General features: G+C 41.9%; 1 protein-coding gene across 5 annotated transcripts in view; it reads left to right on the top strand.

The window, feature by feature from the left end:
• Positions 1 to 22,995, top strand: part of SFMBT1 (Scm like with four mbt domains 1) — a 143,171-nt gene that overhangs the window by 43,685 nt on the left and 76,491 nt on the right. For 3 of the 5 annotated variants that reach the window (XM_086845584.1, XM_023935514.2, XM_086845586.1), the window contains 3 exons: positions 14,259 to 14,317; positions 16,490 to 16,639; positions 18,859 to 18,953. The gene's annotated coding sequence lies outside the window, so the exon portion shown is untranslated. Of the gene's footprint in view, positions 1 to 14,258; positions 14,334 to 16,489; positions 16,640 to 18,858; positions 18,954 to 22,995 lie in introns of all 5 variants that reach the window. The other 2 variants (XM_086845592.1, XM_086845587.1) reach the window with 1 other exon arrangement.

The following is a 22,995-nucleotide window of genomic DNA, read 5'->3' as shown; positions in this document are numbered from 1 at the left end:
AATTGTTCTGTGACTATTCAGAAGCCATAAAATACACGAAAAAATGCAACTACCCCAAATTTCTGAGATTTCTTTGGTGTATAAAGGTACTGCCATTTCTAAAATGTTTATGTGGCTCTAGGACATTTATTTGCAAGACACAGACTGCTTTAGTAGTACCCAGAGTACCTTAACCTTGGCTGGACTTGACTCTAGGTGCTTCTGTAACACAAAACTACCATCAAATTAAGCCCTAACTTCAGTAATTGAATTTTAGTAGCCAAATTTTATGAAGGAAACAAATTTCAGTTGCACCTGTGTATTTGCAAAAGATGAATTTTCAGTTGTTAAGTGTTCATACACAAGCTTGTGCACTCAACCAAAGAGAGAAGAGAATCAATATCACCCCTGAGCAGCAGCTCAAATTTCAAATATTCACAGCTTGTAAAGTCGAACTTGTGAAGTTTAATTGACCAGGAATAATTTGAGGACAGTGATCTGTGTGAGCTTCATAGGCAGAATGCAGCTGAGTTATTCACTGGAAATTATTTATTCCACTTTAGAAATTATGGGGCACTTTCAATGGGGCTGTGAATTTGCTAAAAATCTGAACTTTAATTTGCCCATGAGCATTGCACGATCCTCAGCAGAAAAGGAACAGCAATTAGGAGCTTGTTTTCATGCACTTCCCTCCCACCACTGCTCTTCTGAGTAACCTGGCTATCTATCAATAAGCACATCCCTCCTGCCACAGCCCCACAACATTGTAGCTGTAAAGGAGAAGATTAACAAGGGATCTGTGATCTCTTTTCCTTCTGTGCCTTTCAAGTTCAGAGCAGAATTAACCTGTGATTCTTCCCTCTGCTTCTCTGCAGTGACCAGTGAACTAAATGCCCATTTTTCTTCCTCAACTGCCAGGGAATATTTACTGTAGTTTTTCCTGTACAGCCTTGTCCCTTTGGCTGAGCTTAGAGTTTGGCTCATCCAATTTCAGTGCCTCTTTTGTAACCCATGGCAATGCTTTGCTCCTCTGTGGTTTAATATTACATATCTCTGGAAATGCCAGGCAGGAAACAGGGGCTTGTGGGGAAAGTGCTTCTGGGGAAATGGGACAATCTTCAACCTCCAAAAATTGTGAAGAGTGTACTCAGGGACATAAAGGTTCAGCTAAATGAGTTTTGAGAGGGAGAAAGGTAAAAGTAAAGTGAACAGAATTTGGAACATAGACAATACTTCAGTTATTTTTATAAACTTACATTTTGCCTTAATTCTGAAATTGCACATTGTTTAGGAATATTGATAGAAATTAAGTTGTTTGGAGGAGTCTGTGGCTTAGAGGATCCCATATGAAATACTGTGATATTTCATGCATGTAATCCATCCTCCTCTCCTGGTGTCCAGTTTACCACTTCTGTAAGACTGTGAAATTAATCCCCAGTCAGGCCCCTTCAGGAGCCAACACACCAGGCTGGGCTGGAGAGACCATCCAGCCACAGAGCTGTTGTGTTTGCAAATCTGGCATCCCAAATTACAGTGTCTGTTCTCTTAAGCTGCAGATACCCGGCAGCTGGTGAGGCTGATACCCTGTAAGGTATCTGTGAACTAGTTAGGGAGCCCAAAGTAGAAAAATACCCATGAAATGGAACCCATTCTGCTCAATCCTCACCTCACAGCCAGGTGTAGGTACAGTTAATGCACAGACACATACTGGCTAGAGGACAAATACAGAGGGCAGTGACACTGCTTGAAAAAATATCACATCCAGACTCCAGGATTTAGATTTTACAGTCAGGCAGCGGTGGCAGAGATCTTCCCTTTTCAAAGGTAAAAATGAAACCTGAGCACATAGCAGTTTCTTTCTTATGTTTTGATCTTTAGGATTTGAGTAGGTAACAAGGCTTGTACCCATTAAAAGGGTACACTCAGGGGTCCCTAATTATGAGTTACGATGCAGGGGTTCCCTGCCAAGGACATGGCATCCCCACCACGGTGCTCAGCTTCCACCTGATGAATGTTAAGAACCTCTTCATGTTAGAAATCTTAATTGCTGTGTCTGAGAGCAGGTGCTGCAGGCTGTGGGGTGGGAGTGCTGAGCACAACTGCCTGTGCTGGGCTGACCCTCAAGCTGGCTCCCTGCTCCCCTCTCTGCCCAACCAGCAGCAATTCAGCCTGCATCACCCTCTGTCAGACACCTTTTGTGTCAGCTTGCCTACAGGTACAAGCCAAGCAACTGCTAGAATTTATAAGGAATCTCTTGTGCTTTGCCCTATTTTTGAGCCCCTTTGTCACTTACCTGTACACGGCCTCAGTATTTAAACAGTACAGGTTTGTGGTTGGGGCTTTTCTGCTTTACTCGAATTTGTTTGAAGGGTTGTCATTGTTTGTTCCCTGTTGAAATTCTCATCCAGCCTGTACAGCTCAAGTTCCTTGATGTAAACTACCCTGAGAAGTCACCATCTCCATTTTCAGCTCTGCCTCAGACTGACCTGATCTGTGCAATTTTAAAATCCTAAGCAGCACAGCCCACTCAAACCAACACACCCCATGAGTCTGGGCAGAATTATAACAGTGGCCTCAATAACAGTGGTTAAGCAAAGGGTCTACAGAGTGGTCTGCAGAGAACTTCTCTGAAGGAAATAATGTTTAGGGTTTTTTAATTTTATAGGATGTGCCTCCTTTGTTTGCAGTTCTTTACAGCTTTATGCTGCACATTGAGTGAGGGTCCTTCACCAGCTTCTAGACGCTTCTTTCACAAGAAAATGGATTGGCAGGGGCATATTTTTTGCTTGTCACTCCAGGTGACATGACTCCATTGACTTCTGTAGTTCACTGACTGAGAAACTATCAAACCCCAAACGTTTAGGGGTGTTGAGTTTACTAGCAATGTGAAGGCAGACAAAACGAGGCAGATTTCTATCTTTTTTGTACAACTCACAAGGGAGCATTTCATCCCAGCCATTCCCTATTTTTCTTTTCTTCTGGAGTGGACAGGGTTGTCTTCCTTGGCGCTGGCCTTGCTTTCCAGCAGGTATCCCCCACTCTGGTCCCAGCAGAAGAGCTGCTGTGGTCTGGTACCTGTTTAGCCTGGTGTAGACCCAGTGCCCAGAACCAACCTGTGATTGCTCAGATATCCTGTTTGCCCTTGCTGTCGAGGAGTGCTGAGTGATGCACGCTCAGTGGTGGCAACAGCGTTCACACATGTGCTTCATTGTGCTCCAGTACCTCAGTTTCCATGGCTACCACAGAAATTGCAGGTTTGCTGTACAAATTAGTAGGAGAGATTCAGAACATCAGCCCATATGCTGCAGCTGCCTGAACCTCACACTCCTCTTCTGGGCTCAGACATGCTGCTCTCTGTCAGGGCTGCAATGCTGGGTTCCAGCAGGTGCCGCAGACACTGCTGGGCTCTTCTGGGGAAAGTGGGTGCACACACCAGCCTGCCTCTGGTATGGCTCTGGGATGTCAGGTTTTTGAGCAGGGAAGAGGATCAGCATTTTGATGTACAGCCAAGGGGCCTGGGGGAAGTTTCCTCCCTGGTGGCTGGGTTTTTCTGCCACTCCCCGGGTGTAAAGCAACTGAGTAAAGGCATATTTCAGTATGTGACTGTAGAGCTTTATGCAGAGAGGCTGCAGGGAGAGCATAAAACCAGACAGAATAGGTAACACAAAGCCCATCCAGACCAGTACCTGTCACAACTGGAGACTGACCGCAGAGTCCATAGGGAGGACTACAGGGATGCAGAGGCCTTGGCAATACTCTTCCTGGGCCAAATAGTTGCAGCTCTGCTTCCCTGAGTCAGAGATGGTATCAGTGTCCTTATTTGCCTAGTGATTTTTTTTTTTTCCTATTAATTTGCCTAGTTGTCTTTGAGCTCACATCCAATTTAGCCTCTGCAACAGCTCAGCAACAGGCTCCACAGCTGAGCTGTGCACTGGGTGACCAAACTCCCTGCAGTCATATCCTCCCCAGCATTAGCAGTCCCAGCTCAATTACTGGAAGTCATTTAACAAGCAGAAGCCATTCCATAACTGTGATTACTGCTCATCTTCAGGTGTTCTCCACTTCTAGTAAATCCTTCCTGAGGGGGTTAGTGACCACAACAGCTCACGGCTGTCAAGATTCAGATGCATTGTGGATGTCCCTGTTCCTTCCCTGATACATCCCAATATCTGGATTGTCCCTGAGCACTGAGATGGCACAATCTTCGAGAATACAAATATTTCTTTCTTTACTGGTAGCTCTAAAAGCAAAACCCATCACTCTGTGCTGACACAGCTGTCTGCTTTGAGGACTCAGCCAAACACCTTCCTTGGGACCAGCCCACCCCTGGCATCCCCTAGCCAGTGGGGTTAAGAATATGGCTAAACCAGACTTTAGACTTGTCAGGTAAAATTTTTTGTTCACACTCAGTGTAAGATTCCTCTCCACAAAGTATTTGTATCAGCATGATCTTTCTTGAAGGTCTTGTCTTTCACCAGCTGTCTGTGGAGAGCAGGACTCTGCAGGATTCTGCAGCAGGAACGAGTTACCCGCCTGTCTTGGGCTGTTTCTAGTGGGCACTTCTGCACTGTGCACTTTGGTGGTCCTCCAAGCTCTGCCATCCCACAATACTTTGCCTACCTAACTACTGCATGAGAAATCTTCAAACCAGAAATTCAATCCTCTACCATGATGTAGTTCAGCTTGAATTTTAGGCAGTTTGTTGACTAGCATTTATTTGAAGTGAAAGGTAACCTGAATGGGGCAGTTCTGGTGCTCATACAAGGCTTTCCTGTTGTTGCTACTCACAAAAGGTTCCAGAGAGAGGTAATTTTGGCAATCACTGAAGGAGACTCATCCCATTAGAGCCTCTGAGGTAACGTGGTCACAAAGAGCACTCAGACCAAATTCCTTGCAGTGTGTGCATTATGCCTGGCACATTCAGCCAGCCAAGGAGTGTGTTTGTCTGGTGATAATCAGATCAATAGGGTGTGTTATTACATTTCAGTGCGTTATTGCAGTTATTAAATAGCTTTCCCAAGGATTATGGAATAGCTATTTTTCAATAATATGTTCCTTGATACCACCTTGACAAAGAGTTCATGAGAATTTTTAAAAGGTCTGTTAGCAACATTCCAATTTAGGTAAGTATTGTGGTTGAATTCAAATCATGAATAAAATATGAAATAGATTAAGAAAGATGAATGGAGTGTTGAAAGAAGATCCAAAATCTGTTTTGGCTAATGCTCATAGCATTAATTTTCTAGAACTGCTTTCTTCACACGCTGCTGACTGAAAGTACTTCATCCATTCAAATATCTACACTGCCACAGACAAGTTTCTTCTACATTTTTATCTTTCACCGACTTGAAATTGAAGGGAAGTGACCATATAGGATGGCTTCTCAGATACATAATTCTAGCATTTCAAGAAATTTAACTCTGCCCTGTGAAGTCACATAGCACATGTTTAAGATGGCTGAAGATTTTGCCTCCAGATTAAAATAAACTACATTAGCAATGTGGCAATTTCAATGTTTTCTTCTTTTTTTGGTAGTTCTAAGTGTGTCTTTGCAATATTTCATACTTAAAGATTTCTTCTGAGAGAAATTCTGACTCGGATCACTTGCATTATCCTGTAAGTAACACAGTTTTACTGTCAGGAATATTTTCTTTAAGCCCTTATGATAGTGTTCTTTGGGGATTTACTTAGTTTTGTGTATTCTGACTATATCTGCTGAAACAATACCATGGACTATTTCTAGCAGTTTGACAATATATAACACTGACCTTGCTAAGAAGCAAGAGTATCCTTTCTCTGTTTTCCAAGATTAAGAATATCACCAGATTCACTCACTAATATTACTGCTGCCTCCCCTAATAATGTATTTGTGAATTTGTCCTTCAAGTTTAATGGAGGACAGTGCTAGCAATCTGGAAAATCTGGCAACATTACTCATTGTAAAAAGCCTATTTACATATATTAAAGATGCCTTGCTAAAGTTTAACAACTAGACCTCCCTGAGCAGCCCAGCATCACTGAGCCTCTCAGGTACCCACACAGCACTCAGCTTGTCTTTGCTGCCTGGGGAGGTTAATTTATGCAGCTGAGTCAGCTAATCATCACTGCAAGGAAAACACATCCACATGTTTACTGTAAAGCACTGAGATCTTTGGACAGGGACATTTACCATCACTGCAGAAAATAATAAGCCATCAAGTCAGGAAAATACCCATTTACTTCAATAATCTGCCTCTGGTCTGCAGGAAATGCTGTGAACAGCACGGAGACAGGGTAAGCATGCAGTGATACAGCCCAAAATACGCTCCCAGTCAGCAGTCATCTGCAGCATAATTCCTAAACCAGTGAATGTGCCTGTTTTGAAGAACCTTCCTCCCATTAATCTGCCTGGGAAGTTGTATATCTCTATATTCTTGCATTTACAACAGCATGTGGCAAGGAGGCCTAGTGGTAGTGTGGATCCTCTTCCAGTTTATCCTACTTGTCTGCCTGAAGCATCATTTCCAGGAGGTGTTACGTGGTGGAAGGTGTAGAGCAACTCTTATGGAACATCTTGGGCTGCTTTCAGGGGTGCATAAAGGGGATGTCCACACATCCAAGCCTTGCAAGAAGGAGTAACTCATGTTCAGTGAGAAAACCACAGCTGCAAAGCAAAAAAAATAAGGTTTTGGAGAAGTTCTAGTCTCACAATTTCTCTCTGCTGTGTGTTTGCAGGTTAGTCTGCTTTAAAAAATGGAGGTGCACTTATGGTTCTGTTTGAAACAACTCAGCCTGCTTTGAGAAATGATGTGACCATTCAGGTAGGGCTGTACAGAGTACAGTACATAAGAACATTCAGAGCAGTTTTAAAATCCAGATGTTCTTCCATTTGTTCTGCTGTGGGACTGACCCACAGCTGTATGAAAAGTCCTTTATAGGCACTTGTAGTTTCTCCTGCACTTGTCACTCTCCAAGGCAAGTCCTACCCGCACTACTCTTGCATGTTGATCCCTGTTATAATTTATCAGTGTTACATCTGCCCTGTTCTGTACTCTGATTAAATTAGAATCCCATTAAGCACAGTTGGCTGTCAGGCAAAGGAAATGTCTGATCTTATTCTCAGTATAGGGCATGCCCTCTGCACGTTAGAAAATTTCTAAGGAGAGATAAGGCTGCAGTTTTGATAGGATTCCTGCACTTCTCCAAGGACTGGTTGAAAACGTGGCAGCTTAGTAGTTGAATATTAGATTGTTAAGTGACACAATACAATGTATTGTGTATAAAGGCCTTCCTGAAGAGCTGCCCACTCCTCTAGGGTGATCCTTCACAGCATCAGCCACTCTCCAGTGATGCCACAGCAGCAGGACCTGGGCAAAAACACCCCTTCAATCCATTAAAACAATCACACAGATGGAAGCTGTGTCCCATCTCATGATAAGGAACAAACCTAATTTGGCATTCCTTGGAGAAGTACTGACAAAACCTTTTAAGGAATTTAAGGTGCTTTGTGTTTTTCTCTTTTTGTTGGAAAAGCAGGATATCAGTAGAGCATTTGTGTTGAAGACCATGTGCTGAATATTCCTTTTGACATTTCTAACAAAGCCCACCAGACTTGCCACAGTGTTCAAGGGATTTCTGATGTCTGTCACCCCTGCCTGTATTTCTGGTCCTGTTCCTGGAGGGATTACGAATCCTTATTCATCAAGACTTACTTCGAGTGCAACAAGAACTGCTGTTTCAGCAGCCTGGTCCAGTGAAAGGTGTGGTAGGGGGTGAAAACTGGAGGATCTTAAAAGGTCCCTTCCAACCCAGGCTGTTCAGGAGTTCATGTTGAAAATATCTGGCAAATCATCAAAATCTCTTCTTACTTGCTACTGTGATAATATTTGGTATTTTCCTTTAAAAGGCAGCCTGTCTTCTGCAATCTTCCCTTCAAATCAGGTTGCTTAACAGCTTAAAGTCTTTAAAACTGTGTGTGCCCATTTTGTTCTCTTGGATCATTCTATGCCTTCTGCTAAGCAGTAATAAAACAAAACAAAAATACAAGATTTTTGTTTTAAATATTCACTCCTTAGCTGTGCATCCTACAGGTTGGGCTCAGTTAATCTCTGGATTTCAGTGTAAAATATTACGGCATTTATCTGTAAAACTTCTTTGTACTGCACAACACTCTCATTTGAGAAAATCCCCAAACCAAACCCTTTTTTTTGTACCAGGTACATTCTTTTTCTGCTATCAAAGAAAAAAAATCTCAAGACCACTAAGCAGCTGCAACCTTTTCTATAGACCTTATTTATCTGATATTACCTGAACTGTGTATTGCACTTTATAGGAACAGAAAGAAATCCCTGCTCTGAAGCAGGTGTCTGTGCTGCCTGTAAATGTCAGTCAGCCCTTCCATACTAGAAATTAATTGTGCCCCCACCACGAGAAAATGAGCAGGTCAAAGCACTTCTGGTGCTGTGCTCTGGCAGGTTATTAGGTTTTCACCTCAGGAAATCCAGCTTCAAATGCCATGTAACCTACCTTAGCTGGTCACCCAGGAGCATGTATGCAACAGACACAAAAAGTTAATAAAAATACATCAGGCACCCCCCCGACAGCTATTTAATTACCAATCATTTATTGCTCCCACAGAGGAGCAGCGTGGTGTCCTCTTGGGTGCTTCATTAGTACCATGCAATTTTGGCTACGTCAAGGTTTATTTTCTGGTCAGTCCTTTAAGAATAGAAAAATAATATATAATAAAAATACAACCTGTTGTGTTATAACTGTCAGGGTAGCAACTATTGCTGTCCTGAAATCAGACCTTCCAGCCTGATTTTCAAATGTTTATAGTTTCTTTTCTTGTTTCAAACTATTTTGATGCTACAAAGGAAATTTTTACAAAAAGAAAAATCAAATTGTGTTGTCCTTCAATAGTGTTGTGCCCAGGCCTTTGAGATGCTCTGTCACGATAGAACTGCAGGGAATCCCAGTCCTGCTCAAAGAATTAATCCCTCTCCTTTCATCCACAGCACAGCTCACTAATTTGTGGGGTCCCTCACTCACACCAAAGGTTAGTGAGCACTGAGGAGCATTACAAAAATAGTGTTTGCAGCTGATTTAAGATGGGAGAGAATCAACTGTGACGCTGCACTTCCTTCTCCTCCTGTAATTTAAGGCTGCATTCTGTCCAGTGGAGTTTAAATAACCAGAAACCATTCTGTGTTCTGTAACCAGAAACCATTCTGTAAGAATAAAATGAAAGTGAGGGACTCCTTAAAAAAGCTTCATTTGAGCACGTAGCAGATTCTCAGGCTGCTTCTGCCATTACATTTTTTGGTTTTCCTTGCTCAGCATGACAATTGCAATAGCTCCTGGATTTATATACTGGAGGAGGATTAACACATGCACATCACTATCTTTCTGCAGGTGCAATTTATGTTTATCTTCCTCCTGCTGCTGGTCCTATCTATTGATTTCCAGCTGCTGCCTTTCTACCTAAGCCTTGGTGCAGAGGGAGATTTAGTCAAACAAAAGGTCCACACTGGCTCCTTGGGACTGGCTCAAGGTGCTTTAAATCTCTCTCAGGCACAGGACCGTGGGTCTGTGCTGGAGCCACGCTCATCTCACCACTCATTCCACTGGTCAGTCTTGTTCTTCATGTCATGGACACTGAGTTACACTGGCAGCCCCCAGCAAACTGGACACCTTAACTCTGGGGATGGACCTGTTCCCAGCTGCTGTTTAGGAGAAGTTTTGTTGGGAAGAAACTGTGTGGAGAGCAGTGTTTTGGGTTTTTTGAGGATATGTGTGTGTGCCACTGCAGTGCCTGCTAACCACTATGAGCTCCAGATTTTTTCCAGTTTCATTGAATATTGACCCTTCATTTCTGTGACACAAAATTGTTTACTAGGTAGATGCTGTGTGCTGTCAGCCAGTCCAGGTCACCAACAGCTTCAGCTGGCTTTACTCTCTTTTATCTTGCCATGTTTCCAGCCAAGCCCTGTGAATAATCTTGGCATTCTCTTGTGGTCCAAGCTCAGGTTTTGTACCTGCATGCAGGGGCTTTGCTGTCAGTGACTAATTCTTCTAGGCCTTTTTTTCCAGACAAGTTTCACTGCTCTCCTGAAAGTTGTACCCTCCTGAGCTGCTGGAAAAGGTTCAGGTTGGTATTCCTTTCAGCTGCTGGGTCCCATCCCCAAGCTTGATGAAAGACTAATCCCAGCTGAGGCTCAAGTCTGAAGGAGAAGCTTTCAGCTGAGCTGGCTGTAGCACACAGAACATATCCTTTGGGAAATAACCATGTCTGGGATCACCTCTGCTCTGTGTGGCTGCTGCTGTGCAGGAGCAGTGACCTCTCATGTTCTGTTGAGCCAGGTCAGGAGGGCACAGCACAGACAATGCTGTGGCACTGATGGTTCTGTGCTTTTCTGCTGCTTGGTTTTATTCAAGTTCCCTTCACAGAGCCATTCTTTAGCTGCTTATTCCCTCATCTAGTTTTAATTCTGTTCTGTGAGTCTTCTGGACCCAGTGCTGATCTGCATGTATGGCAGTAATTAAGTAGGGATCCTGAAGTAACTTTATTTGTATAATCTAGAGAAAAAATATTCAGAAGCATTTTTATACCCTGCTTTTTCATTGAGAGTACAGGCTTGTCAAAGCAAAGTGTTTGTGGGAAGACTTTTAAGAATAATTTTGTGTATCTGATTCTGATTAAACCTGGAGAGCTGGATCAACCTCCTGAATAACCAGCTGCTGGTATTTAAGGCAAAAGTTTTGGGTTCAATTTCCTCTTCTTTCTGGGAACTTGAATTCAGAGCAAATTCTAAAATACAAATCCTTACCTTGCCTTATTTCATACTCTTACAAACCAAGCCTTGTCTTCTCCACAGCTTTTAAAGAAAAGATTTGCTTGACCTAAAAATCAGACATACAGAGCTCCAAGAATCAGGTTGAAAAGTTAATTGCACCTTCTACACTCCAATGTAGCATTATTGATTAGAACACTTATTTAAAAAGTAGATTTTTTTATGTACTTCCAAGCTTTATTGCCCAGATAGTGAGATTGCTTTCAAAAATCCCCAACCTTGAACTCCACTCATCAGTATGAATTCATTACCTGAGTTAATCTTGCTGTGTAGAAAATAAGAAAGGTATATCCAATATTATGTTCCTAGAAGCATTTCCAATCTCACTTTGGCAAAACACTGTGGCTTTAAGGGCTTGAAATTGTGTTTGAATCTAGTTGCAGCTGAGATGGTTAGAACACAGTCTATAGTACTTTTCATTTGCTATATCTGCTAAAGTGCCAGCACTGTTCTATACCTGAAGTTAGTACTCTGTACTAAAGCAGTAGACTATGTTCACCTTAGAGAAGTAATTAGTGACCGACCCTTTTTTTTTTGTCTTTCATGATAAAGACAAATTCTAACTTTCTTTTCTGTCTCTTTTCCCAAATTCAACCTGGCAGGCAAAGATTCACAACAGGAAATAACACCAAGAGTTTTCCCTGGGGGTTCCTTTGCCTTGGCTGCTGGCTTACAATCTCCTTTTCTTGCTTGCTTACAATCTCCTTTTCTTTCAATCTTTCCTTTTTTTCTTTAAGGTCTGATTGAAAAAAGCCATTTATTGGTAGTTTGTTAAATTTAGGAAATAGAAAAATGCAAGATTTGGGGAAAAAGCAGTATCCAAAGCAAGCCATTAAATTTTACTGATTTCAGAAGCCAGAGCACTTTTTTGAGATATTTGCTGTTTCGTGGTCATTGTGGAAGAGACAAACACTTTAGTTAGTCCAGATGTCAGGTTTAGTGGGGCTGAGCAGTGTATTACCATCCCTGCTCAGCAGCACAATGGTAACATGAGAGCTTAGTTACAGATCAGGTGTAAATGGTGCCTTGTTACAGTGGTACCTTCACACCTACAGATGTCACCATCTCTCAGGGCCTGGTGTGTTACCTTGAAGTTTACAACAGCCAGTTCAACTAATTGCATAAAAATTAGCACAAGAATATTGGCACAGCTACCAACAGTGAGTTTGAAACTCTGAGAAGCAGGCATTGTAGCCCTCTGTATCCCAGTTACTCATTTCTTCCCACTAAATAACTTCAGAGACAAAAATTATTCATGTGATCATGAGACAGCCACAATGACATGTTCTTGGTTGTGAAGGCAAACAAATACATGTGCTTTCCAGAAATCCACCTGTTTGGTGACTGTGACAGAGCCTCCAAGGACAGACAGCCTCATTTCCCCACAGCCTTCATCCACAAGAAATACAGCATCTCTCCAAGGGCCTTTCCTAAGCAAGCACAGGCAACTCTGTAGCATCAGTCAAAATTGCCACCTTCTAGAACAGTCATAAACATTAAATCAAGCTCTAAAATGATTGTATGGAAGTTGCCCCGCCTTGCTAAATAAAATGAGCTTTCCCCCTGTATTGAGTCTCTCTGGGTGAAACAGATTTGTTGCAGTGGTTTGGTTTTGTCAGTACTGAGGAGCCAGCACAGGTCAGTGGGCAAATGGAATTGTCATCTGTCTGAAGCAGAATTGTTCACTCTGTGCTCACCCTCAGTGAGCCTGGGGAGCCAGAACCACGTTCCCAGCCCAGCCCATCCTCTCTGGCACACAGGCAAAGGGGCTTTCTGGGTGCTGGTAGGAACCTTGCCCTCAGCAAACACCTCTTCAGGAATAGCCACTGCTCCTTGGCTTGTCCAACCCTTGTAGAACCACTTTGCACAGTGAAAGGAATTTTTTTTTCATTTTTATGGTCTCTAACAGACATGAAAAGTGATTTCTGAGATTAATGCAGTATAAAATTTTAACTCACTTTGTATAACTTCCTTCTCTTTAGACAGGAAGGGTTTTTTCCTCATCTATATTATGACATGCTTTGGCAAAAGCAATCTAACTCTTTTTATCAGTGGCAGCTTGGGATGGGCATAATATTTACAAATGATGCCATGAACAAGTTATGCAAATCACCCAAAATGAGAACCAGTAAGCTTTTATATCCTGCCAAACAATCGTGTATTGTAGAAATGCCACATTTTACAGTCAATTTGAGAAATGTTTAAGAGACTTTAAAACATTAGTGCCCTATTTTTCATATTGCTCAATACATATAACAGGATTTGTTAGTACCATGAGTCCAAAAATATAAACCTTTGGAATATGACAGAAAAAATAACCGTAATAGATTTTAAAAACCTAAGTGACTTTGAAAAGCCTCTTGGAAGTTCATAATACTGTCAATTTTTTAAAGATCTTGTCTAAAATTGAAAACCTGTATGACTGCAGAGAGGCAATCTGTGCCTCTCCAACTAGTATAAAAATACCGTTTCTTAGTGCATGTAAATGAGCCATTATAAAATAAATCAGAAAAAAAGTAATGGATTCTCTTAATGTATGAAGCTCTTCAAAAAGCTCATCTCCACTGCAGAATTCACAAGCGTCTGAACTGAGCTAAGGATCAGTGACTGCCTGGCCACATTAACTGATTTTTAACATTGTTCCACAATCCCTTTGGCAGTGTCCTGGAAGATTCTTTTTTAGGAGGTTCTGGCTACTCAAAGTAGGGTTCCTGGGAGTCACAAATCCCAGGGGGATTTGCAAGACCTCCCTTTCATAACTAGCGTAAAAGGAGCTGAACCAATTCAGCCTGTTAGCTTCTATACCAAAACTAACTCATTTTAAAGTGATTTAACTAAATTTGAAGACATTATTGAATTATTTGTAAGCTTTTATTTTTTTTCAGTCTTAAAAGGGGCATGTGGATTTTTGGATTGAAAAAGAGCAGAAGCTTTCCCTTGGAAAGGAAATGGCTAGTCACAGTAGTAACCCACACAACTTTCTTCCCCAAGTGAAACAAGGGAACATCTTGGGGGGGAATAAGGAGCAAACATCATAACAGTAAATTTGTGAGAACTACAAAATGATAACTTTTTAAAATGTGCTATTGAGGGTTTTTTTCAAGCAAAAATGTTTTCATGCCATATTTGAAATCCTTACAACAGCTTTCCACCTTCTCTGTAAAGACCTAAGAAGAAAGGGCTTATGTTTTCAAAGCTCTTCTAAATCTCCATCTCCCTGCCAGACTTTATTGAAAAGGTTACAGAGCACCAGTACCTCTTTCCTGGTGTTTTACTGTTTGTGTGCTGAGCCCAGTGCCCTGGGTTTGCATGAGGCTGGTGCTGTGTGGCTTTTTTGCAGTGATGAACTGTTTACTGCTGGGCAAGGGAAAGTTGGGGGTTTTCTAATCTTGGTTTTCCACTAAGTCTTTTTATTAAAGGCTCACAACAATTTTGTTTTGATTGAAGCTGTGACAGAAGCACCTGGGCTGGATGAAGCCAGGCTGGGCCCTGCCAGGGAGGACAAGGTGAGACATTTCAGAGGTAAAAATAAATGCATGGGGTGAAATGTGAGGTAGGGAAGAAGGGACAGGGGTAACTGAATCCTGTGAGGTGCTTTGTAAGCACAAACCTTTGTGTAGTACGATTAAATATTGTACATCCTTGGACCCTAAAGAACCACAGGGCCTCTCAAGCTGAGTCTTCTGCTCTTTTCCAAATTTATAAAATATTCTCCTACACTGCTGTATAGAGTGTTGGGTGTTCCCAGTCCAGCTGAGACCCCTGCCCACCCTCCTGCCACACTTGTGCAATCGCTTTGTTTGTCAGGCCCAAGTGTTGGGGCTGAGTGGGAACATTACCCCTCTGTGAAGCATCCCACAAGTTTTTGGCATTGAGAAAATAACTCTTATACTGAGTTGTGCTGGCAGTGTGGTATTGTGAGCTATTTCACCAGTGCTGTGGCATGTGCAATATATATTGTGCGAGTTGCAGCAACAGGAGGCATGATGAATGGGTTATGTGTGCCCTGCTTTCTGCTTCTGTTGATAAGTGACTGATAAAGCTGACAAATAGCTGGATTAAGTAAACAGAGCCTACATAACTCATTCAAAGCGAATAACTGTTTACAAATTATCAATTGTTATCTGCACAGTTTTGAGTTAGGAATGATGGATCCCGTTCCTGTGTAGAAATAATGGGCCAGTGATGTGTATCAGGTATGTGAGCAGTAAAATTGGCCATCTGACAGTGCTCATCCTCAGGACAGGGACTGGCAAGAAGGCAAGAAATGTTGCCTGGAACAAGTAGAGCAATTTTTGACTCCAGCAAAGAACAGGAATCTGAATACAATAGAGGCTTCGGGATTTGGCTCCTAAATACAATCAGAATAATTTTAGGCTTGTTTAGAAGCTATTGTAACTAGTTACTACTCAAGGACCAATTTCCTTCTCATTCCCACGAGCAGTGTTTGCAGAAAATGTAGAATGCATATCTTTTTACTAGAACTGGAAGAAATGCCTGCTAATATAATGGCACTTCATTTCATAATTCACTGTAGGATGAGAATGGGATTTCAGAGCTGCTGATGTTTTAATCTCATGTTTCCTTGTCCAAATAAAATGCTGTGCGTGAACCACGTCGAGCTAAACAGATTTAGTTCCTCAGTGGCTGTGTCACGTTTGTAGCACGTGTTAAAGGTTCGTGCTCAGCTCTCTATGATCAAGTGCTTGCTTTTAATTTAGTGAGTTGTCCCTGCAACAGCCTGATAACAAAACGTGGCTTCAGATTCCTGAGATAACACTGAGCGCCGCTTGCACATCAGAGAGAAAATGACTTGGCTGGCAAGAGCCTGGATTGATCCACAAAGAAAGAGCTTCTGAACGGGGCTGGAAGTGCTGACACATCCCAAGCCCGCAGGCAGCACAGCGAGAGGGAACCTGCGGCTCTCCAGGTTCCAGGCGGAGCGCTGGCGCTGGAGCAGAATTCCAGCGGGGAATTCAGGGGATGCTGAGAGCTGCGGGGCCTGGGTGCGCTCCCTCTTGGGGTTTGGCACCCTCTGCTGTCCAGTTGTTGAACAAAAACCCCCAAAACACCCGGCAATCGGACCGCACGGGAGACGTAAAGGAGTCAATCAAACTCTTGACTGAATAATTTTGGTAATCAATCCCCCCACACTCTTTCTTGCTGCAATATGCAGTGAATGTTCACCAAAAAAACACAAAACAGCAATAAAAAAACCCAACGAACCCAGAAAACCCAAAAAAACAAAACAAAAATTTTCCTTCTTCACAACAGTAATTACACTGGCTCTGTTTCTCCTAAACGAGGTAACCGAGCCTTTAGCTCCTGAACCCACTGCAAGGCTTCCTGACCATTCAGGCTGGATGCAAACAAAGCACAAACACTGATGCTGGAGAAGTCTCAGATATGCTGAGAGAGGCTTTTTCTGCCTCTGCAAGGGCTCTGCACAATTATCACCAAGTCAAAACCACCCTGCCACAGTGAAAACAAGCAGGTTCCTAACTAACATCTGGCATGGCTGTTCTTGCAACACGAGCATCTTGTGCTGCAGCTGAGAGTGCTGAAAATTGCGTAGGACACCTTATGCATGTTTTAGCTATTTAGTTAAATGTTTATTCACTCCAGGGTTTGTTTTTTTGTTTTTTTTTGAAGCAATTAACAAATGCTTTCCTTGACAGAGAGACACAGAGCTTCACTCCTGCAACAGAAACATGGGACACCTGGCTCTGCACAAAGGGGAATTCAAACCTAAAAGCTCTGGAAAACAGGAGGCATGTTTCTATTGTGTGATTACCTCCACTGAATACCTCCTATATATGATTGACAAGGTAAAAAATATTCTGTATGGTAGGCATGGGAGCCTGTAAGGGAACAGCCCTTGTTTGTCCCTTCTGTATTTCACATTTTGGATCTGTACTTGCACACTGTATTCAAGCTAGAAAATTCATCACCCAGATCTGCAAAGCCCATGGTGTCAGTCTTCCTTTAACAGGACATCAGAAAACCAAAGCTGTGCTTCTCAGTAGAGGCCCTTCAATGGCTTTGATTGTTAAATGGTTTGTTATGTCTTTATAAGTTTTCAGATATCCAGTATGAAATCCATGGCAAAAGTAGGACAAAGCACCGCTCTTATGCAGGCACAGATCCTGACAGGCATTGCTGCATTCCTCCCTGGGTTAGCTGGAGTTCTGAGCCACATTTCTGGTGCTAATCTGGACTCCAGAAGACCCCCATAATCCAGGGCAACAAGCACAAGTGCCTGTGTAGGGCACGTGGCATGGTGGGCAGTGCCTCGCCCCTTGCCCTGTGTGCCCTGGAGCTGGGGGGTCTCGGGGTACACGTTCAACCAGGAGCTGTTCCCTGCAGGAGCTGTGCCTGCTAATGTCCACTACATCCCCAGGGGAAAGTAATTTGGAGAATGCAGCTATAGAATAAATTGCCACTTGTTTCTCTTACGTTTCACTTCACTCCAGCAGTCTCGATGCTGCTTCCTTAACAAAGGCTTAAATCCTTAAATGGATTTACTAATCAACTGCTTTTCTTTCCATACCCACTCTGCTTCTCCTCACATCTTCTCAGACCTGGGAGGATAACTAAAGGCTCAGAATGCTCATACTCATTTCTATTATAAGAAGAAGAAAATACACTGATTCTAAGAAATTCCACTTCTGGAAATAGCTTTGGTTTTTTTTGCTGCAAGAACCATGGTGTTCTAAATAGATTGCAGCTCTTCACATTCAGTCTCAATAGAAAATAAAATGGAGGAAGTGCAGAAGGCAGCACTGGCATGATTTGCATATAGTCTTTGAAAACGAGCCTCAGATAGTGGCAACTGAAAACCAGCTTTATATCAGGCTCTTGCTGCAACAGTGCTCAAGTCAAAGAAAGAAAACCTGACCTTGTGGCAAAATAACCCTCACTCTGGTGCATATCTGAAACAAGCAAACAATAAAGATGAGACGTTATTTTAAAGAGGACACAGAATTAGAAACTTGAGTGGTGAGAAAACACTAAATAAAACTCAGAATCCTTATTTGAGATCTCCAGTGAGTGGAAGCCATGGTACCTAGTGTTGCCTGTGCATAGGGCACTCTGCTGCTGAGCTATATATTCAACCACAGATTGGTTTCCCCAAGCATCAGCCAAGACATTGTTTTTATTGATTTATTTTGCTATCTTCCCACTGCAGTGATAGGATGACAAAAGAACCACCTGTGGGTATCCTAATATATCTAATGCCAGCAGATTTTCAGGTTGAATACAAACAATAAATCTTTCCAGGCACAAAGGGGGAACCGTGAGGTAAGTTAATTTGGGAAACTAAAGAGCATGATTTAGGAATATTGGGTTTGTTAGAATGGATCAGACCAGTCCTCCTGCTTTACTATCTTCTCCTCAGAGATAGTTCCTTAGAGATGACACAAAAGAACACAAAATGAGCCCCAAAATAGTAAAGTGTTCAGTGACACTTCCAGGGACTGGTCTGCTTTCCAACAGTGCAGCAATAATTGTGTTACACCGGTGAGCAAGAGGTGAATTATGCACATTACAAGTGCTCCAAAAATCTGTAGAATTTCCTCAGGAACACAGGTATAATACAGGTGCTCATGGCTGTGCTGATCACTGCATCTCAGGACACAGCCTGGATTTTCCCTAAGGCAGTACAGTTAGATTTGTTGTGCAATTTCCTCTTAAATTAAGGGAGAAAATGAATAAATATGTAAACCTATTCCACCACTTAATATATTCACAAATCAAGGCTAAAACAGTAGCTAGTCAAAGATGGTGTAGAGTCTAGCACACCAGAAAACAAAGTTCTCTTTCTCCTCTGTTCTTCCAGTGGGGTTTCCTGTCTCCTCACTTCCATGAACAGGCTGAACTTGTCTTGTGGGGTGCTCCTAAAAATACATATTAAGCCTTCATGGTAACTTCTTGGATCCAATCTATTTCAAAAGAATAATTTTAAACTCTCTTCAGCTTTTTGCTAGTAAAAGCTTCCAGAGTAACCCACCTCTGATGCTACTCTACTCTGCTTTCCCCAACACAGGTCCGGAGTGGGCAGGAGTGTCTCAAGTTCCCTACAAGTGCTGCTTTGCTGATAAATCTCAGCCCTGACCTATCCTTGGTAGTGCATCTGGAAAGGTTAGTTTCTGCTTTATAGCAATTTCAGATCCTGGTTTCTGCATCATACTTGTCCAGATTTTGAGCCTGACCAATTTTATTCATCCTGATCTTTGATTTTTGATAATTATACTACAACATGGTATGCATATATGAGCACTGATATATATGTGGCTCAAGAATGCAGTTTTGAATGATCTGGTAAATTGTCTAATATATTTACACTTCTTTAGATTGCTCAAAGGAGCATAAATAAAGGCAGTGTATCTGCCCCTAAAACCCCAAATATCAGTAGTGGTTGCCTCTGTAAGGTCAAGGCAGTAATACACACCTGCCAAATTTAGACATGCACCCTTCTCAGACACAAGAAAAAAAATCAAATTTAAGATATAAGAGCTCCAGAGATATTTCAAAGGAAGCCAATAAAAGAGAAAAGCTAGAAACTGACACTCACCAATAACAGGATTCTTAAAGCCTCAAATTCGATAAACCCACAAACCAAAAGAAATTAAGCAGGCTGTGTCACTTCAGGATATCATGCTATGGGATTTTAACAAGATTCATGGGTATTAAAAAGTAATGGCATGAAGTGGGTATTTAAAGTCAGTATTGATTTGTTGCCAGATTCTGCATATCAACAATTGCACTTGAGTGTCCATTTACTTTGCTCAGAAATAAATATTCCTGCCCAGCTGCATGTGCTAGTTGGAAGAGAATCAGTTTTCACCACTGGCAAAGGGACAGGTTGTTATCTCAAGCCACATGGTTCATTGATTTATCCGTGGTGGAGTAAATACAGAAATTTATAGGAATGCTGTCAAAATCATTTCTGTAAAAGCTTTTTTTGGAAGAAGAATGATAGTGAATTCCCAGGTAAGAATGCAAGAAGCTTTCTGAGTATTTGGACTTATTAACTGGTTGAGGTAAATTATCTTCATTTGATGTTTCTGGCTGGCAGAGTTAATTTATTTGTACAAAAGTATTTAATGATGCAGGGAGATTGTTATTGGTGGTTTAATTATTGTTTTGATCAGAGCTTCTGTATGGGTGGTAGTACTCCTAATAAGATAATAATACTTTTTCATCTGTTAATGAGTCTTTGGAGTATTCCCAACACAGTTTTAAGTCTTAGTTGTTTTCCCGCTCTTGGCTTAATTTCTGTGTTTCATTTGGCTTGCATAATGAAATAAGATGGGCTGCTTTACTGCTGTTTATAATAGGTCTTCCTAGTATGGTTTTCTGTACTTGGGCTGATCAGGATTTTCCAAAACTATATAAATATTTTTAATCTGAGGGGAAAAAAATCACTCTGCCCATAAATTGAAAGCAGTAAATTTGTTCTCAGGTAAACTATAATACTGTTTTTGCACAGTCTCATTGTGGTATCTAAACTTTACCATGAAAAAGTATGTTGTCTGCCTCTCTTTTCCATCTTTGTCTCCTAGAAAAAACTCCAAAGTATACCCTGTATATCTTCCTGCAAATACTTACTAAGCAGTTGGTAAGATCACAGTCAAATACAGTGATAATACTGACAATATGGGCAGTATTTGAAAGTTAACAGTGGGAAGGGTGTGGCCTAACTGAAGTCAAGGGTACTTCAGCAGTGGGTGTTGACGTAAACTATCTTGTACACAGGTTTAATGTAATAGTATGAGAAGCTGGGAAGTGGATAGGAATGATGAGAGGAGAACCATAAAGAGCACAGTTAATATCATATAAACACAGGAGCTTTGTTTTTCTCTAAAGGTGAATATTCTAGTCCTCATCATATCTTCTTTATGGAGTATTTCTATACTTAACTTTTCCCAGTTGTGTGGCCACACTTCCTTCCCCTCTGCTTCATTTTTGTTCTGAATTTACTGGGCCTGGCTCTCCTTGTTTTGCAGTCCACCTTGGTTCTGTTGCAGTAATGTGCACATGGGGACAGCCCACACTGCAAGGATATAAAACCATGGGGACATGAAAAAGCAAGTAGGGCCTAAATGTTCATGTGTTCTGGCTGCTGCAAGCACAAACAATATTTCAGTCCTCTATGACAGTTATACAGGTGCCTACTACAAAAATCGTACTGGAAGAAGGTGACAGAAAATTCCTTCTCCTCTGGAACTTTCTCATCCTCTTTGATGCCAAGGAAATAAAGAAATGCTCCCATTCCAGCTTTACCTTCAGAGCTGGGTGATGGCTTTTTGCTAGGTCATTGTTAGGGTTTCTTTGGGACTGCTTCACTGTTTCTTATGTGATGGGGTGTTTCACCTGTGCCATATCACAGAGCTTCCAGAGGCAACAGGAGATGCACAGAGACCTGGGAAAAGGTCTTTTTTTACCAAAAAGAGAGGACTGGAAGGAACTACATTAGGAAGGAATAGAGCTTCTTGTATCAGGCATCACAGATCTTCAGAGTTAGCAGTAATTTCCTATTTGGTACACACTGAGCTGGGGAAAGGGCACATCTACCTATAATTTAGGAAAACTGCAAGATTACTCATAGTTTCTCCTCTCATCTCTTCCAGGCTTTAGCCTGAGAAGTTTTTCCCTCTCTTTTTTGACGTGTATGATGTGCCTTACACATGCAAATCTTCAACTGTGTTAAAAATTAAAAAATTATGAATATTTCCATAGTATGGCAAATATCTTAATATCTTAATTACTAGCATGAACCTGGGGAACACAGCTAGCACTGGACCTCATACATAGGGAGCTGTTGCACAAGTAGAAATTGAAACTCTCTGAAAATGCAAGTCTAAATAGACTAAACAAAAGGCAGAGGAAAATTATATTGCAAAATGAACAGCACCATGGCTGGTAAAAATCACATTTCTTCCATTCACTTATTCTTTTTACAGTTTTGGGAATTAATCTGAAGTGTAACATGAACCAAACAACCCAAGTGAGGTAAAACAGGCACTAATAGGAAATAATAAAATAAATAAATAGCAGTCAGGAGAAATAAGAAAGAAGCAAAATTCAGGTGGAAAAGCAATGAGACATAAAAGAGACACTCAGAAGCTGAACAGAGAGAAGGTGGAAGATGGGTGTCCTGTGCTGCAGAGACCAGTCTACAGATGCTTTGCTGCTGCTGCTGCCAGCTGAATGTATAACTAAAGGTCCTGTAGCCTCTTCTTTTTTTCTTCTTCTTCACTTTCCTAAAATCACTAAAATTACGTGCCCTGAAGCCTTCTTGAGCAAAGTCTAGAGTATCTAAATCAGGTAGCTGGGGAAGGGAAGGTGTGGAGCAAATCACTTGGATCTGTTTCTTCCCCTCATCGTACAGCTGAACCTGCTCAAGCACACCCACATGCCAATAAAATGCCTTTGAAAGAGACCTGCCTCTAATATTTGAAAGAAAGTGTTTCTTCAGTAACTATTAACAACCCTCAGTGTCCACCCCATACCCTGCTGGCACACCTGGCACCTGCTGCTGCCAGCAGGACCATCTTTAACCAGGCCACTGAAGAAGCTGGGTGGTCTGAACTGCACCATCTTTTGTGCCATCAGTACATCTGCAACAGCAGAGGGAAGAGTCCGAGTGGCTCTTCCTTTGTGTCTGTATGAGGGTTCCTTTGAGGATGAACTGATTGTCTTTCATGGGGCTGTCAGCTGAGCCTTCCACCAGTGCTAAAAATGCCACCATTTTCAGGCCAACCAAAGTGTGAACCCAGGAAGAGCAAACCAGAGGTCCAGGCATGTCACTGAGTCACCCACAGGAGGTTATTTTCTGGGTTAGAGTTAGTCTGATCCACGGGCCACAGAAATGGCAACTGCAAATACTTCAGTGCACATCTCTGGTTATTATCCCACAAGTACAAGCTGTGGAGAACATTGAAGGTTAAAGATTCCTTGGCAAATGTTCTTTGATACTGCAGTAGAATAGTGTACATTTTGGAGGAAGACATGAATTCTAAGCTAACAGCTAAAGATCAACAGCATCTGCTGAGAAAGTCCCTGTAGTTATGGAAAATTTCACGAGTTCAAACCACTGTGGAGAGTCAGACTGACTCAGCTTAGTCTCAGATCACCTTTGGGCATCCTGGGAAATGTTGGTTTTGAGCCTGCAACTCTT

The sequence above is a fragment of the Cyanistes caeruleus genome, chromosome 11, assembly GCF_971803275.1.
Source record: "Cyanistes caeruleus chromosome 11, bCyaCae1.hap1.1, whole genome shotgun sequence".
NCBI lineage: Eukaryota > Metazoa > Chordata > Aves > Passeriformes > Paridae > Cyanistes > Cyanistes caeruleus.
Note: the sequence above shows the minus strand (reverse complement) of the source record. Positions and strands in the feature narration are given on the sequence as shown.